Genomic DNA, 17,641 nt, shown 5'->3' with positions numbered 1-17,641 from the left:
CATACACATGTGGCACCCCAGGGGTCTGGTTGCCACAGTAATAGAAATATTACGTCTGAGAGCAAGTGGGAGGTTTCTCTGGTCAGGAGCCCTTAATCATGCAACACTTCCTGCCCAGACCTGGAAGGGGTGGAATCTACCCTTATAAACAGGATCTGGGGCGGGATTAGTGAGTTGAGTCAGAGCCTGGAGACAGTTCCAGACACAGGGAGAGTTACAGCAGGAGCTCTGTAGGAGCAGTAGCTGAAGACCAGGGGCTGGAGCTGAGCAGAGCTCACCCTGGCAGAAGAATCTGATAACCGAACACCAGAGTCCGAGGCTGTGGGGACTGATATCCACCAAGCAGCAGAAACCAGCCGGCAGGGGATTCCAGGTCCTCTGGCCATAGAATCCCGGAGGCTCAGTCACAAGGAAGGGACCAGCACCGCCATCCAGGAGCGGAGGCTAACAGAAGGCCCCAAGTCACCAGCCATACGGGTGAGCACCACACGGTATACTCAGGGACGTGGGCTACTTCTACCCGCTTACAGCAAGGGAGGCCTACAACTCCACCTGGCCAGAGGAACTCCTGTTTGCTCGCAGACTGACCAGGCCCCTTATGCTAGCCAGTACTCCCGGGAGGGTCTGCCTTAATATCACCAGTAAAGACCCTGAACTGCACTGCAAAGACTCTGAGTCGTTCCTGCTCATTGCCGCACCAGCACTACTAGTGCTGGGACGCCCGCGCACCATCACTCCCATCATCCACATTCCCTGCCCTGAGGCCATACTCCTCCCGTGGGGAGTTATCCCATCTTTTGCTGAGCACACCACACCAGCCTCATCGGACTGCCTCGCAGCGGCGGTACACCCTGACCGCAATCCACGGGTGGCGTAGTCGGACAATTAACCTAAAACCCCTAAAAGACTGCCATCGGCCTGACCACCCTGAGCCACGGGACCGGGTCGCCGCCACGGAGACTACAACCCCCAGAGACCCGGCTCCGGGTAACCCACACACGTCCACACTAGGCCCAGGGGGCGCGTCAGCTTTGGCGTAGTCGGCAGGATTTCGTGCCCGCAACTACCGGGTACTGCGCGCCTTCAAAAGACTGTCATACCTGCCGTGGTGAAGGTTCCCGCCATCCGGAGCCGTTTCCCGCCATCTTCAAAAGTTTCCCGCCATCTTCAAAAGTTTCCCGCCATCCGCAGTCGTTTTCCCGCCATCGGACGCCATCTTCAGGACGCCGCGCGGGAAGAAGAGGGGCGTGGACGCCGAAAGCGCGCGAGACCCGAAGCTCCACCCCACGCATCGACGCTGCACAAGGTCCTGGAAGGGAGAGAGAGCGACGCTGACGTCACCAGAGCGCGACGCAAGGTCCTCCACCCTGACGATCGTCTGCGGAGCCGCGGCCTACGGAGAAGCAACAGAAGGTAGGCCACACTTAACTAGGGGGGAGGAAGATGACGGATACGGAGGGACCCTCTACCACCAACGCGGCCGCTGCCGCAGTAATGCTATTTACAATGCCCTATATCCCCGGAGCGGCCTGGCTGCCCCAGTACTCAGGGGAGTCGCATACCCTAAGCGACTTTAAAGAGAGACTGTACAGCCTGTTTAAGGTATACCCCCTGACAGAAGGACAAAAAGTGAGCATATTGGTAGGCCAGCTAACCGTGGCAGCCCAACGTGAAGTAAAGTCCTGGTCAGTCCGGGAGAAGGAGACTGTAAAAGAAATCTTAACCCGTCTGAGGGACACTTTTGATACCCGTACCTCAGCAGAAATCAAAATGAAATTCTATGGGTGCAAGCAGCGGGCCCAAGACAGTATAAGAGACTATGCTTTGAATTTGCAAGAGGCCCTGGGAGCCATTAAACAGGCAGACCCTGACAGTGTGCGGAATGCAGACGAACTGTTAACTGAGCAATTCATTGAGGGTCTGCTGTCCAACGCCCACCGAACCCAGTTACGTGCAATGGCCTTGCAGAACCCTGGTTTAGACTTTGCAAAGTTCAAAGACAGGGCCATCCGGGTGCTCCGAAAATCGGCACCGGGTAGCGCTGTAACCTACCGGCGTCCTGCTATTACCTATCACCAGGAGGCGGCGCCCTTGTCTACAGAGTCTGTAGGAGCTGGTGCGCAGGCTTTGGATAACATCCCGGCTACAGATCTGCACCATCAGGTCCAAGAGTTAACCAAAAGCGTAGCCGCGCTAATCAGAACTGTGCAGTCTTTACAGGTTTCCCCTCCAGGGAAGAACTAGCTGGCATCCGGACCGGAGGACGTCCCGTGGCGCCGACAGAGGAGGATCCCAACGTCCAGAGGAAGACCTAGAGACAGATACAACGAGGACGGACAACCCATCTGCCGCCGCTGCAATCAACCCGGACACATGGCAAGGTACTGTCATTTAAACGGGCACAACCTGGGGTAGAGGGCTATCCCCCAGGCATAAGATCATCAGGCCCATCGAACTGGCGTGATAAATACGTAGGGGGACGTCCGGTCTTGCCTGTGGTACTGGATGGCATTCCTATGAGTGCCCTACTGGACACTGGGTCACAAGTGACTACCATCCCGTACGTGCTCTTTAAGCGGTACTGGAATGACTCGGACATAACCCGCTACCCAGATGACGACCTGAGTATCATCGCCAGCAATGGTCAGCCCGTGCCGCAGATGGGGTTCAAAGAGGTGACCATTAAGGTCGGTAAGGTCGAACTGGCGGCACAAGGACTGATCATTGTGGACATTGACCGTCATGAGAGTCACCCTAGAATAACCTTGGGAACTAACGTGATTGAAAATTGTCTTGCAGAGGTGATTCTCATTTTACAGCAGGTTGCCAAGAACACCAGTTCAAGCCAGCAGCTTGTGCTGCAAAAAGAGATCCGGTCATTGATGAAGCGGCAACAAGTGGAACTATCTGGTGGTGAGATAGGTAGCGTGAGAATGTGTGACCCGTTCCCTATTGCCATGCCCCCGAAAAGTGAGATGATGATCTGGTGCCGCGCAGCTATTGGTCTAAGAGGCAGAGACTACCAAGCAACGGTAGAACCCGTCTACTCAGACAGTAGGCCCACCATTTTGACAGCACGGGGGGTGGTCGATGTACGCCATGGGAGGGTGCCCGTCCGCATCATAAATATCGAGGAGAGAGAAGTATACCTGCCCCGGTATGCCACGCTAGCCAAATTGTTCACCATAAACCAAAATTCTGTAAGGGCTGTGGAACCCTTGCCTCCATCTCCACCAGAGGAAGGTAACGGCTCTAAGAAACAAATGGAGGACTGGTGTCAGCAACTGCATTTGGGTACTGACTCCACTCCCTCACACCAAAAACAGGGAGTCTACCGGGTGGTTCAGGAGTACGAAAGAGTCTATAGTAAACACCCGCTAGACTTCGGGCGAGTAAAGGGGGTAGAACATCACATCCCAACAGGAGACCATCCACCCATAAAGGAAAGATACCGACCTGTGCCCCCTGCACACTATCAGCATGCAAAGGGGATGTTGCAGGACATGAAGGAGGCTGGGGTAATCAGGGACAGCTGTAGCCCCTGGGCAGCTCCACTAGTTCTAGTGAAAAAGAAGGACAACACAATGAGAATGTGTGTAGACTACAGAAAGGTCAACCGTATCACACACAAAGATGCGTACCCGTTACCTAGAATAGAAGAATCTTTAGCTGCATTAAAATCTGCTAACTTCTTCTCCACTTTGGATCTTACTAGCGGGTACTGGCAGGTTCCTGTAGCAGAGGCAGACAAGGAGAAGACCGCATTCACCACCCCGATGGGTCTCAGCAAATTCAACTGTATGCCTTTCGGGCTCTGCAACGCACCAGGAACCTTCCAGCGGTTGATGGAATGCTGTCTGGGACACCGGAATTTCGAGACGGTCCTGTTATACCTGGACGATGTCAGCGTTTATTCCAAAACCTACGAGGACCATCTGAAACACCTGGCAGAAGTGTTTGACGCCCTGGCAAGCTACGGCCTAAAGGTGAAACCCTCCAAGTGTCACCTCCTGAAACCAAAGGTGCAGTACTTGGGACACATGGTGAGTGCTGACGGAGTGGCTCCCGACCCCGATAAGATCACCGTGATTAATGACTGGTCAAGACCATCCAGAATAATGGAAGTGCGGCAGTTCCTCGGGTTGGTAGGCTTCTACCGAAGATTCATTCCCGGTTTCACCAAAATGGCAGCCCCTATGCAGGACCTCCTGATAGGCCAATCCAGGAAGGCCAAAAACCAGAAGCCGCCCTTCAGATGGGAAAAGCTGGAAGAGGAGTCCTTCTGCCAGCTGAAGATGGCCCTCATGGGCGATGAAATCCTGGCGTACCCTGACTACAGCCAGCCCTTTATCCTCCACACGGACACGAGCAACATCGGGCTAGGAGCCGTACTGTCCCAGATCCAGCAGGGGAAAGAACGGGTAATTGCTTACGCCAGCCGAAAACTACGGCCCACAGAAAGAAACCCTGAGAATTATAGCTCATCCAAGCTAGTGTTCCTGGCAGTGGTGTGGGCAGTGACCGAACGTTTCAAGCATTACCTTGCCTCTTCCAAGTTCACTGTGTACACGGATAACAACCCATTGACACACCTGGACACTGCAAAACTTGGTGCCCTGGAGCAGAGATGGATGGCCCGCCTGTCCAACTATGAATTCACCATCAAATACCGGGCGGGACGCTCAAATGCCAACGCGGATGCCCTGTCGAGAATGCCAAACCTACCGGACGTAGGAGAAGATCCAGAAGAACTGGAAGAAATCGAACTCCCCGTGTTCCACCGCCATGGGATTACCCCGTATTCCCACCGTGTGAGGGACAGGCGCTCTGCTACGTTCAGTCCCTTACCCCACTACAGCTGGGTAGAGACACAGGACAGTGATCCCGCAGTCCGTCTGGTGAAGGAAATGCTGACACAGGCTGATGCCCGTCTTGACCCAGACGCCCCGGAGGAGACCAAGCAACTGTGGAAGGAGAAAAGTAAGCTGTTCCTTTACAAGGAGAAGCTGTGCCGGAGAATGGTCAACTCTAGAACACATGAGCTGACCTGGCAGGTAGTGGTCCCAAGACGAGACGCGGCTATGGTTCTGGAGGCATACCACGACGGAGCAGGACACTTCGGATGGAAGAAGCTGGAGTTCTTGTTGCGTGAACGGTTCTACTGGGTAGGCATGAGAGGAGCCATCTAGAGGTGGTGCAGAGACTGTGGCCCGTGCAACCTAAGAAGAAAGGACCGTGCAAGCCCATCATCACCAGGCAGCCATTGGAACTGGTAGCCCTGGACCATGTGAAACTGGCTCCAAGCAAATCTGTGTATGTCTACGCCCCTACCATCGTAGATCACTACTCCCGGTTCCTAGTGGTGGTCCCTTCAAGGACTTAACGGCCCAAACAGCAGCCAGAGCCTTCCAACTGCACTTCTGCCGTCCACACGGGTATCCGGAGCAAGTGCTGACGGACCAAGGACCAGCCTTCGAAGCAGAGGTCTTCCAAGAGTTCTGCAATCTGTATGGCTGCAGGAAGATAAGAACAACGCCCTATCACCCTCAGACTAACGGACTATGTGAGAAAATGAACCAGGTGGTGATGGACTTGCTGAAAACGTTGCCCCTGGAGGAACGCAGTCTGTGGCCTGAAAAACTGCCTGATTTGGTGGACTTGTAGAATCACATCCCCGTAGGCTCCACCAACTGTACCCCGGCTTACCTAATGAGAGCAAGACCTGGTAAGCTGCCTATTGACCTGGATATGGGAGTCCTGACACCTGAGGACACCTCGCCAGAGGCAGACTGGGATACAGAACTGCAGCAGCAGTATCGGAAAGTACAGGAGAGCGTCGAGCGGAGTCTGTCTCAAGCAAGAGAAAGGCAAGAGAAGGCTTATAACCAGTATGCTCCCGCTGTTCCCCTGGTACCTGGAGAGCAGGTCTTGAAGAGAAAGAGGAGGCTCCACAAGTTGGACGACCAGTGGGAGAAGGACCCGTACACCGTACTACCCTCAAGTCATGAGAACCCAAAAGTATGTATCATCAGTGAGGACGGAGGAGAGACCACAGCCATTGTCTCCAGAGACCACCTGAAGAAGTGTCCCGAGCAGCTGCAAAGCCCTGAAGAAGATCAAGAAAACCCTCAACCTGCAGAGGAAAGGGAAGAAATGATCAGTACCGTACTCGGAGACTTTCCCCGGTCCTGGACTCAGATCAACAACGCAGTCTTGGTACCCGTCCTCACCTTTCTCCAGCCAGCCCCTCAAGGGCCGACAGAAGAACAGGTAGTGTCAGAAGAGCAGCCGGCCCAGGAGGCAGAAGAATCCATGCCAGCAGCCCAGGAGAATCAACCCTCTGCTAGTAGTGAGCCTGCCGTGCCCCTAGTAAGCCAAAGAGTACGCAGAAAGCTGCCAGACCTACCCGTAACACCTCCTACACCCTGTAGTGCAGAACCAGATAATGGGTTACGTAGGTCCACCAGGAGCACTAGAGGACAGATGCCCGCTCGCTGGAGAATCTAAAATATAATGTGAATTTGCTTGTAAATTGCCAATGTTGAAAATAGTTTATGTTTTTGTTACCTGGTTACTAATTATGTTTCTCTAGTTACCCTTCAGGTTTATTTGGACTGACAGGTTATGGAATCTGAGTAACCGGAACTACATGTAGATAGTTGCACCTTGGTGCCTTTTGCGAAGATGGCCGCGGAAGAGAAAATCTGTCTGGCTTGGCCTCCTTGTGGCCCAAAGTAGCTAGCCTCAGCCTTGCAGCCACGCCCAGGGCCAACGCTTCGGGTTTGCTTTGGACAGGTCCCCTACTTGGTGCCAAGACTTCACCTTGTTGGGTGATATGGACACCCGGTTACGGACACGCCGTGACCTCTAAAGACTAAAGCTTCTTGTATATATGTTGTTGTATTATTGTTTATACCCTGTATTTGTGTTTTCTTAAAAATGTGTTTAGTCCCGGTGTACTAAAATTTACTAGGGGGGAATGTGGCACCCCAGGGGTCTGGTTGCCACAGTAATAGAAATATTACGTCTGAGAGCAAGTGGGAGGTTTTTCTGGTCAGGATCCCTTAATCATGCAACACTTCATGCCCAGACCTGGGAGGGGAGGAATCTGCCCTTATAAACTGGATCTGGGGCGGGATTAGTGAGTTGAGTCAGAGCCTGGAGACAGTTCCAGACACAGGGAGAGTTACAGCTGGAGCTCTGTAGGAGCAGTAGCTGAAGACCAGGGGCTGGAGCTGAGCAGAGCTCACCCTGGCAGAAGAATCTGATAACCGGACACCGGAGTCCGAGGCTGTGGGGACTGATATCCACCCAGCAGCAGAAACCAGCCGGCAGGGGATTCCAGGTCCTCTGGCCATAGAAGCCCGGAGGCTCAGTCACAAGGAAGGGACCAGCACCTCCATCCAGGAGCGGAGGCTAACAGAAGGCCCCAAGTCACCAGCCATACGGATGAGCACCACACGGTATACTCAGGGACGTGGGCTACTTCTACCCTCTTACAGCAAGGTAGCCAGAAAGAGTGCAGATAGACGGGGAGGCCTACAACTCCACCTGGCCAGGGGAAATCCTGTTTGCTCGCAGACTGACCAGGCCCCTTATGCTAGCCAGTACTCCCGGGAGGGTCTGCCTTAATATCACCAGTAAAGACCCTGAACTGCACTGCAAAGACTCTGAGTCATTCCTGCTCATCGCCGCACCACCACTACTAGTGCTGGGACGCCCGCGCACCATCACTCCCATCATCCACATTCCCTGCCCTGAGGCCATACTCCTCCCATGGGGAGTTATCCCATCTTTTGCTGCGCACACCACACCAGCCTCAGCGGACTGCCTCGCAGCGGCGGTACACCCTGACCGCAATCCACGGGTGGCGTAGTCGGACAATTAACCTAAAACCCCTAAAAGACTGCCATCGGCCTGACCACCCTGAGCCACGGGACCGAGTCGCCGCCACGGAGACTACAACCCCCAGAGACCCGGCTCCGAGTAACCCACACACGTCCACACTAGGCCCAGGGGGCGCGTCACACACACCTCCACCTTCCACCTCATACCACCAGAGGGAACCTGGATAGGGATATAAATAGGGAAGGTGGAGCTAGGCAGTTCAGTCTGGGGTCCACAGTGAGTTCCTGCAGTAGAGAAGCCTGAGAGAGGTCAGCCTGCAGTGGAGCTCAGTCCAGAGAGAGCTCAGGTTAGTGAGCCCAAGGCGTGCCGACGCCATAAGAGCGGTGAAGAGTAGAGAGGCCTACTGCCAGTGTGAAGCCTAGTGAGGGCCCCGAGCGTGGCCGAAGGCAAGTGGAGTAGCGAGCTACATAGGGGGCAGAGGAGCTTAGCCAGCTCACCCCAAGACCATATACCGGACACCGTGTCCGCGTCTGCAAAGATCTCTAGGACCAGCAGAAACCACCGGAACCCCTGGAGAACTATATGTCCCAGGAGCACCAAAAGCTGACTGATATACCAGGGTCAGGGGTCACTGAGGCCCGAAATTCCAGAGAGTGTGAACTCCAACAGAAGGCCCTACCACCAGGTCAGCCGATGCAAGACAGAGACCAAGTTAGGCCTAGCTCCAGGCAGGTCATAAACTTACTAGGAAAAGGCAAGAAACAGGAGGCCCCACACCCGCTCACTGGGGAGAGTCCTGAAATGCACCCTTCACCCTACAGTGCCCTGGATCGTGCCTGAAACACCACCAGTAAAGGTACTGAAGTGAACTGTCGTGTGTGTGCCTATTCTTCTTCCGACCTGCTGGGTCCCCTCTGTCCTGCATCCCTTCTCCTACGCTGCCCTGAGGCCCCGCTCCACCTGTGGGGTGCCGCACCATCTAAGCTGCCTGACCACCGGCCTCAGAGGACTGTAGCAGCGCTGGTGATCCTCACTAGACACCACGAGTGGCGTCACAAACTTTTCCTATCCCATACACCTTTCCCCCACCATTCCTTTCTTTCTTTTAAAGAGTGACTCCAGGGTACGGACTCGGGAGCCGGCCACCGCGGCATCCCCCAAAACTAACAGCAAGGCCCGGGCGCCGAGTCGTCCCCACCCCCTGGGCGCGTCACAAAAAAAACACACTCAGTCTTATATTGTGTACAATCTGAGTCAAAGCTTTCTGCGCAAGTGGTGCTGAGTCGATGGCATAAATAGGAATGGGTTTAGCTAAAGTACAGCAAGCAAGCCCATGAGTTCTCACAAACTCAGCATCCACCATGCTGACTCCAGCTCCACTGTCTACAAACACAGAAATTTTCTCAGTCCTGCTCTCTAGCACCACCTCTGCCATCAGGGCCAACTGAGAACTGCACGTTGAAGAAAACATACCCCCTTGATTATCCCTCTCTAGACTCTCAAGGGTTAATCAAGTCTCTTTTTGCTTAGGAATCGAGGGACAGGCCCCAATAAAATGTCCCTTCTTCCCACAAAAAATAACACGCCCTTTTTTCTTGTGGATCTCAGGGGAAACATACGATGCAGAAGCCCCCCCTAACTTCATAGGTTCCTCTAACTCTACCAGTACTGATTCACCCCCAGATCGCCCCCCCCCCCCGGCAAAGAGGCACTGTCCCGGAAAGAGGGCTCAGATGAAGGTGGTGTTACCCACCTATGCCGCAGGCGTCTAGGCAACACGTATAGCCAACGACATGGCAGCCTCCAAAGACTCTGGGGTTTCGTACACTGCCAAAGCATCTTTCAACCTTTCTGTAAGGCCCTGACAAAATTGGCTTCTAGGAGCCGGGTCATTCCATTTGGTATCGGTTGCCCACCTACGAAATTCAAAGCTATAAGTCTCCACTGACCGATTCCCCTGCTGAAGGAAACGCAGCCTGGATTCAGCCAAGGATATTCGGTCAGGATCATCATAGATGAGGGCTAAAGTCCCAAAAAACCCTTCGACTGAGTGGAGACAAATAGAACCCTGTGGCAAAGAAAAAGCCCAGGATTGAGGATCTCCTTGCAACAGTGAGATCATAATCCCCACTCGCTGCTCCTCATCTCCAGAGGAGTAAGGTCAAAGCATGAAATACAATTTACAAGTTTCTTTGAATACAAAAAACTTGTCCCTACCTCCTGAAAACCCGTCTGGGAGGACAATTTTGGGTTTAAGCTGGACCGACCTACCCACAGTGTCCACAACAATAGGAATCTGCAGCCACTGCTGTTGCTGCTGAACCCTTAGACCGAAGGTCAGTCACCTCTAGTGACAACCTCTGCAGCTGCTCTGCCAGCACAGAAATGGAATCCATGAGCCAGGGGAGAGAAAAAAAAACACAAAAAATAACCACGTGTCAGTTTTATATATATATATATATATATATATATATATATATATATATATATATATATATATACATAAATGTGTGTGTACGGCCGAGAATAATGTCACGCAAGGTGAAGGAAAGACTAAGTGCACATCGTGGAGACCCCTAGCCAGATCTGACAACACCCTGACTCCCCTAACGTCCCTAAATAGGTTCCGCACCTATCGTCGAGCAGGAAACCTTATCCCTGAATGCCCCTAGCGATAGGCCCTAGATAGGGAGGGGATGGGGTGAACGCTAGTCAGCCTCCACTGCAACTAAAGACAAACATTTAAACAGACAAGGGAATACACTTAGCTTGCGAAGACACCAGAGAGATCATGCCAACTATCCTCCAAGGGAATTCCAGAATACTAGTACTTCAAGCCTGGACACAGGAAAATAGAGCCATCACCGGCGACTCTCTGGAGAGACTGAAGGTATTTAAACATCCAGCAAGGGTGTGTCAATTAGCAGCAGAAGGTGGAGGTCACTACCAGGTCCTAGATGGAGAAGGATATCACTACACTATGGAGATGAAAAGATTAAGAAGGTGCCTGCAGAGCCAAAAGCAATGATCTTCTACAACTGGATCCAGAATGACTGACACACCCGTGACAGATGTCGGTAATAAACTGAGGGGCTGTGCTGATGTGGGGTAAAAAACTGAGGGTCTGTGCTGATGAGGGGGTAATAAACTGAGGGGCTGTGCTGATGGGGGTAATAAACTGAGGGTCTGTGCTGATGAGGTGGTAATAAACTGAGGGGCTGTGCTGATGATGGGAATAAACTGAGGGGCTGTTTAGATGGGGGAAATAAAATGAGGCGCATTCCCTAAGGGTGTTCCTGCATCTATGTAGCAAGCTTGGTTCTGCTCCCGTATCTAGGCAGTAAGCTCGGTTCTGCTCCCTTATCTAGGTAGTAAGCTCGGTTCTGCTCCATCATGTAGGCAGTAAGCTCGGTTCTGCTCCCGTATCTAGGCAGTAAGCTCGGTTCTGCTCCCTCATCTAGGTAGTAAGCTTGGTTCTGCTCACGTATCTAGGTAGTAAGCTCGGTTCTGCTCCCTCATGTAGGCAGTAAGCTCGGTTCGTCTCCCGTATCTAGGCAGTAAGCTCGGTTCTGCTCCCGTATCTAGGCAGTAAGCTCGGTTCTGCTCCCTCATCTAGGTAGTAAGCTCGGTTCTGCTCCCGTATCTAGGTAGTAAGCTCGGTTCTGCTCCTGTATCTAGGTAGTAAGTTCAGTTCTGCTCCCGAATCTAGATAGGAAGCTCGGTACTGCTCAGCAGGGGCGATACACAAACAAAATTAAAGGTGCAGTGCTGACTCGGCCGTGTCATTACTAGCAGACACAGCCACACAGCGCACTGCGCGCGGCCATGTCTGGTAAAGTGACAGCAATCAAACAGCGCCAGCAGTCCTTCACAGATGCTAGGGTAGTGGCCCGGGCCCCGGCGAGTGGGCCCCCCTAATGGTCCAGGGCCCCGGCACTTGCCCGGGTGCACCGGCTGCTGACGCCTGCCCTGGGCACATATATATATACATACACTGCTCAAAAAAATAAAGGGAACACTCAAATAACACATCCTAGATCTGAATGAATGAAATATTCTGTAACATACCTGGCGGCGTCCTTGCATAGTGGTCCATCTCCCACTGTGCAAGAGCGCGCACTTGATCTCCAGTCCAGTCTGCTAGCCTGGTTTCCCTCCATGCTGTTTGCTTGCCTCTGTTTCTGCTGCTTAAGGGCGGCGCCCGATCACTTCCTGTTTCTTGTACCTGCTGCGGGCACACCCCTTGTGCGTCCTCAGCCTATTGCTGTCTGTCATCTGGCATTTAACCCAGCTCCTCCCAAGAAACCCTGCCTGAGCATTGTGTTTCATTCAGTGTGCTCTTTCACTCTGAATGTGCCAGGTCCCTTTCTGTGTTTGCTTGCCTGCCTTTCCTGGAGGCAGTATTTCCAGGCCTGTCTGAACTCGCTCCTTGCCTGTTCGTTCCGCCTTCTAGGGGCCGCATACCTAGACCCGCTCCTGTATCTTGTCTGTCCTGTCTGAACAAGCTCCTAGCCTGTTCCTTCCGCCTTCTAGGGGCTGCATACCTAGACCCGCTCCTGTATCTTGTCTGTCCTGTCTGAACACGCTCCTAGCCTGTTCCTTCCGCCTTCTAGGGGCTGCATACCTAGACCCGCTCCTGTATCTTGCTACTGTGTCTGTTCTTGTCTGAATACTCTTCTAGCCTGTTTCCTGTTTTTCTCTATGTCCGTACCTTTCCTTTTTCTGCAGAGTCTGAACTCGTACCTAACTCCTGTTCGTTGTCACTGTACTTCCGTTTGTGAGTTTGTGGTCCACTCGCTACTTCACTGCAAGTACCCTGTGGGTATCTGGCTCTGCCTTTCCCTTCCTGTCTGTTCCGTGTGAACAGAGCCCTGTCCCCTCTGCCCTGCCTCGCTCTCCGCTCCTGCCGTTCTCGCTCTGCTCTGACCCTTTGCTCGCTGCTCTGGCAGTCTCGCTCTGCTCTGACCCTTTGCTCGCTGCTGCAGCAGTCTCGCTCTGCTCTGACCCTTTGCTCGCTGCTCCGGCAGTCTCGCTCTGCTCTGACCCTTTGCTCGCTGCTTCAGCAGTCTCGCTCTGCTCTGACCCTTTGCTCGCTGCTGTGGCAGTCTCGCTCTGCTCTGACCCTTTGCTTGCTGCTCCGGCAGTCTCGCTCTGCTCTGACCCTTTGCTCGCTGCTCCGGCAGTCTCGCTCTGCTCTGACCCTTTGCTCGCTGCTCCGGCAGTCTGGCTCTGCTCTGACCCTTTGCTCGCTGCTCCCGCAGTCTCGCTCTGCTCTGACCCTTTGCTCGCTGCTCCGGCGGCCTCGTCCTGCTCTACTCTTGCTCACCGCTCCAGGCGGCCTCGTCCTGCTCTACTCTTGCTCACCACTCCAGGCAGCCTCGTCCTGCTCTACTCTTGCTCACCGCTCCAGGCGGCCTCATCCTGCTCTTTTCTCGCTCACCGCTCTAGGCGGTCTCGTCTTGCCCTGCTCTCGCTCACCGCTCTAGGTGGTCTCGTCTTGCCCTGCTCTCGCTCACCGCTCTAGGCGGTCTCGTCTTGCCCTGCTCTCGCTCACCACTCTGGGCGGCCTCACTCTGTTGTGTTTGTCCGCCACATCTGTGGTTCTGTTCCTGAGTCCCAGTGTGTACTGGGTCCTATCCCGCCTGTGTTCCTACCTGCTAGTGCCTCCCTGTCTGCACTCTAGCCGTGCTTGCCTGTACCCCCCTGCCTGCATACCCGCCTGCCTGCATACCAGTCGTGCTCGCCAGCATCCTCCCGTCTGTATTCCAGCCGTGTCTGCCTATACCCACCAGTCGGTGTGCCAGCCTAACCTGCCTGTTCCAGTATTCCCCTGTGTGGGTCAACAGCCGTGTCCGGGGTCTGACCTGGAGTAGCACCTGGTCCCTCTGCCCGGTTCCTCCCTGGTGCACTGGCGTCGTATGCCGTCGTGCGACCTTGGTCGGATCGGGCAGATACTTAGTTACGCCCCTCCAGGCACTCTCCGGTTCATGGCACAGTGGAATCACTACATATACACGCACACGCCGTTCAGCCCGGGCGTGTGCATTACATATTCTCATTGAATACTTTGTTCTTTACAAAGTTGAATGTGCTGACAACAAAATCACACAAAAACCATCAATGGAAATCAAATTTATTGACCAATGGAGGCCTGGATTTGGAGTCACCCCAAAAATTAAAGTGGAAAAACACACTACAGGCTGATCCAACTTTGATGTAATGTCCTTAAAACAAGTCAAAATGAGGCTTAGTATTGTGTGTGGCCTCCACGTGCCTGTATGACCTCCTACAACGCCTGGGCATGCTCCTGATGAGGTTGCGGATGGTCTCCTGTGGGATCTCCTCCCAGACCTGGACTAAAGCATCCACCAACTCCTGGACTGTCTGTGGTGCAACATGACGTTGGTGGATGGAGCGAGACATGATGTCCCAGATGTGCTCAAATGGATTCAGGTCTGGGGAACGGGAGGGCCAGTCCATAGCTTCAATGCCTTCATCTTGCAGGAACTGCTGACACACACCAGCCACATGAGGTCTGGCATTGTCCTGCATTAGGAGGAACCCTGGGCCAACCGCACCAGCATATGGTCTCACAAGGGGTCTGAGGATCTCATCTCGGTACCTAATGGCAGTCAGGCTACCTCTGGTGAGCACATGGAGGGCTGTGTGGCCCTCCAAAGAAATGCCACCCCACACCATTACTGACCTACTGCCAAACCGGTCATGCTGAAGGATGTTGCAGGCAGATCGCTCTCCGCGACGTCTCCAGACTCTGTCACGTCTGTCACATGTGCTCAGTGTGAACCTGCTTTCATCTGTGAAAAGCACAAGGTGCCAGTGGCGACTTTGCCAATCCTGGTGTTCTGTGGCAAATGCCAAGCATCCTGCACTGTTTTGGGTTGTGAGCACAACCCCCATCTGTGGACATCGGGCCCTCATACCACCCTCATGAAGTCGGTTTCTAACCATTTGTGCAGACACATACACATTTGTGGCCTGCTGGAGGTCATTTTGCGGGGCTCTGGCAGTGCTCCTCCTGATCCTCCTTGCACAAAGGTGGAGGTAGCGGTCCTGCTGCTGGGTTGTTGCCCTCCTACGGCCCCCTCCACATCTCCTGGTGTACTGGCCTGTCTCCTGGTAGCGCCTCCAGCCTCTGGACACTACACTGACAGACACAGCAAACCTTCTTGCCACAGTTCGCATTGATGTGCCATCCTGGATGAGCTGCACTACCTGAGCAACTTCTGTGGGTTGTAGAGTCCAGCTCATGCTACCACGAGTGTGAAAGCACAACCAACATTCAAAAGTGACCAAAACATCAGTCAGAAAGCATTGGTATTGAGATGTGGTCTGTGGTCCCCACCTGCAGAACCACTCCTTTATTGAGGGTGTCCTGATAATTGCCAATAATTTCCATCTATTGTCTATTCCATTTGCACAACAGCATGTGAAATTGATTGTCAATCAGTGTTGCTTCCTAAGTGGACAGTTTGATTTCACAGAAGTTTGATTTACTTGAAGTTATATTCTGTTGTTTAAGAGTTCCCTTTATTTTTTTGAGCAGTGTATATATATTTATACCATAATGAGGGACATATATACCAGGATGGGGGATATATATACCAGGATGGGCTAGGATGAGGGACATATATACCAGGATGGAGGGTGTATATACATACTGTATATATCAGGATAGAGGGCCCCGGTCCAAATCTTGCACCGGGGCCCATCAGACTCTAGTTACGCCACTGGGCTGGACATTTCTTATTTACTATAGGGAAGGAAGGGGTTGAAGAAACAAGGTATTTAGAATACAAGGTGCTCACCCCTAATTACCCCACGGTCCAGTTACAGATCTGCGATTTCAATATTATAACCTAGGCCGTCCTGGAAACTAGAGCTCAGGATCAGGTATATAAAAGATGGGCTACACAATGGAAAGGTGTTCGCATGTGGGTGTCAGCCTGATCTGGATGGGATCCATAATACCTCACTCCTACCTTTAAGGAAACAGAAGAATAACTTTAGACGGAAACATTTAGGTATTTCTGTTATTTTTCAATTTTTATTTTAGAACTGTTTTACATATTTGTGCGTCGATTTATTTTTTAATTTTATTTTCAAAGATTAAAACTTTAAAAAGTTTGGGCCTTGTATGCTCTAAAGAATCCATAGCCTTTCAGAGAGTGTGTGACCCTTTTTCATTTTTCACTGTTAAGCCACAGCCCCACTATCAGTATTTCGTCAGTATTCGGTCAGTATTTTTTCTCAGGAGCGGGAGCCAAAACCAGGTGAGGAACAATCAGAGAAAAGGTATAATAGAAACAAGTCACCAATTCTGCATTTATCACCCACTCCTGGTTTTATCTCCTACTCCTGAGAAAAATACTGACCGAATACTGACCAAATACTGATAGTGGGGCCGTGGCCTTAGACAGTATATAGTATATTTCAGGGACTCCTCACCTCGTGTGTTTGGTGGGTGATGGCAGTGTGTCATGTATCCGGGGTGTGTGGAATGTGTCCGGATGTGATAAAGGGGTTTAAAGTCATTTTGGGATTCTGATAGTGAAATCCATAGACAATAAGTACCTATTTGTGCAGTATTATTGCTGTAATAAAAATTAATATTATGATGGTGGCTTAAGATTTGCCCATAGTTTTTCTTTCTCATAGGTTCCATTCCCAAGTTTTGCTTACAAACACTGATGAAACACTGACCTAAAAAAAAATTGATGTGTGAATGAGGCCTTACAAAGGAGACTGCTAACAAAATGGGTTGATGTGATCGCCCTCTGGTGGGTGCAGAAGCTCATAACAGTAATCGTCTTAACATGGCCAAAGCTAACAAAGTATTCTCACAGATCCGCTAGTTAACTTTGTAAGAGAAGTAAAATGAAAAAAAAGTAACATAAAATCCTAAAGGATCAGGCCTGAAAGGGCCTTAATTACAGACCAATGTTTTTTATTTTTGCCTCTTTGTTTTTCAGCAGCCATCATTTTCTTGTTTTTTTCACTGATGCTTGCTGTATGTTTGTTTTATGCAGGACAAATTGTATTCATTTTTTAGCGCTGTTTTGCAATGCTTATATTATTAGGGCTGTTTTATTATTATATTATTACTTTGTCATTTATAGACTTCTTTTTCTGATGTAAATATGAAAAAAAGAACATTTTTGTTTTAGAGGGGTTTTTTGTTTATATTTTTTTACTGTTCATGTTTCACACCATAAAAAAAAGCTTGTTTAATGAATTCTCCAGGTTCTTATGGTTTTTTTTGTTTGTTTTTTTGTTATATGTATGTAAAAAATGTATTTTATATGAGAAAAAAAAATCAATCTTACCATATTCTTTGCGGTAAGGATTATTTTGTTCATTACTTTTTCTGTACATTTTTTTTTGCAGATGTTATAATAAATAGATATTACGCGGGAGCTTAAATTAAAGTCCATTTATGGCGTTTGGGCATTATCAGATAAAACAATAGGTTATTTTTTGATTGCATATTCCCTTTAAATAAAACACTTGGTTAGAGATGTTTTCTTGCAATTCCTAAATCTAGCTGATACCTATATACATAGTCAACCATGACCACTTTTCACACACATTACATAAGTCTTAGCTCCCAATTAGGACTGTCCCGATTTGAGGGGACAGTTCTGCTGTTCCGGCACATCAGGGCTTTGTCCCAACTTCCACTCACTCTCCCTGTGCGATGTCTTCTCTAGATATCATCATCGCTTAGTAGTTCCACCTCCATGGGGGCAGGTACAGCATCTCCCTGTACACTCTT

The sequence above is a fragment of the Phyllobates terribilis genome, unplaced genomic scaffold (assembly GCF_046119375.1).
Source record: "Phyllobates terribilis strain yellow unplaced genomic scaffold, ASM4611937v1 Scaffold_7__3_contigs__length_470593459, whole genome shotgun sequence".
NCBI lineage: Eukaryota > Metazoa > Chordata > Amphibia > Anura > Dendrobatidae > Phyllobates > Phyllobates terribilis.
Note: the sequence above shows the minus strand (reverse complement) of the source record.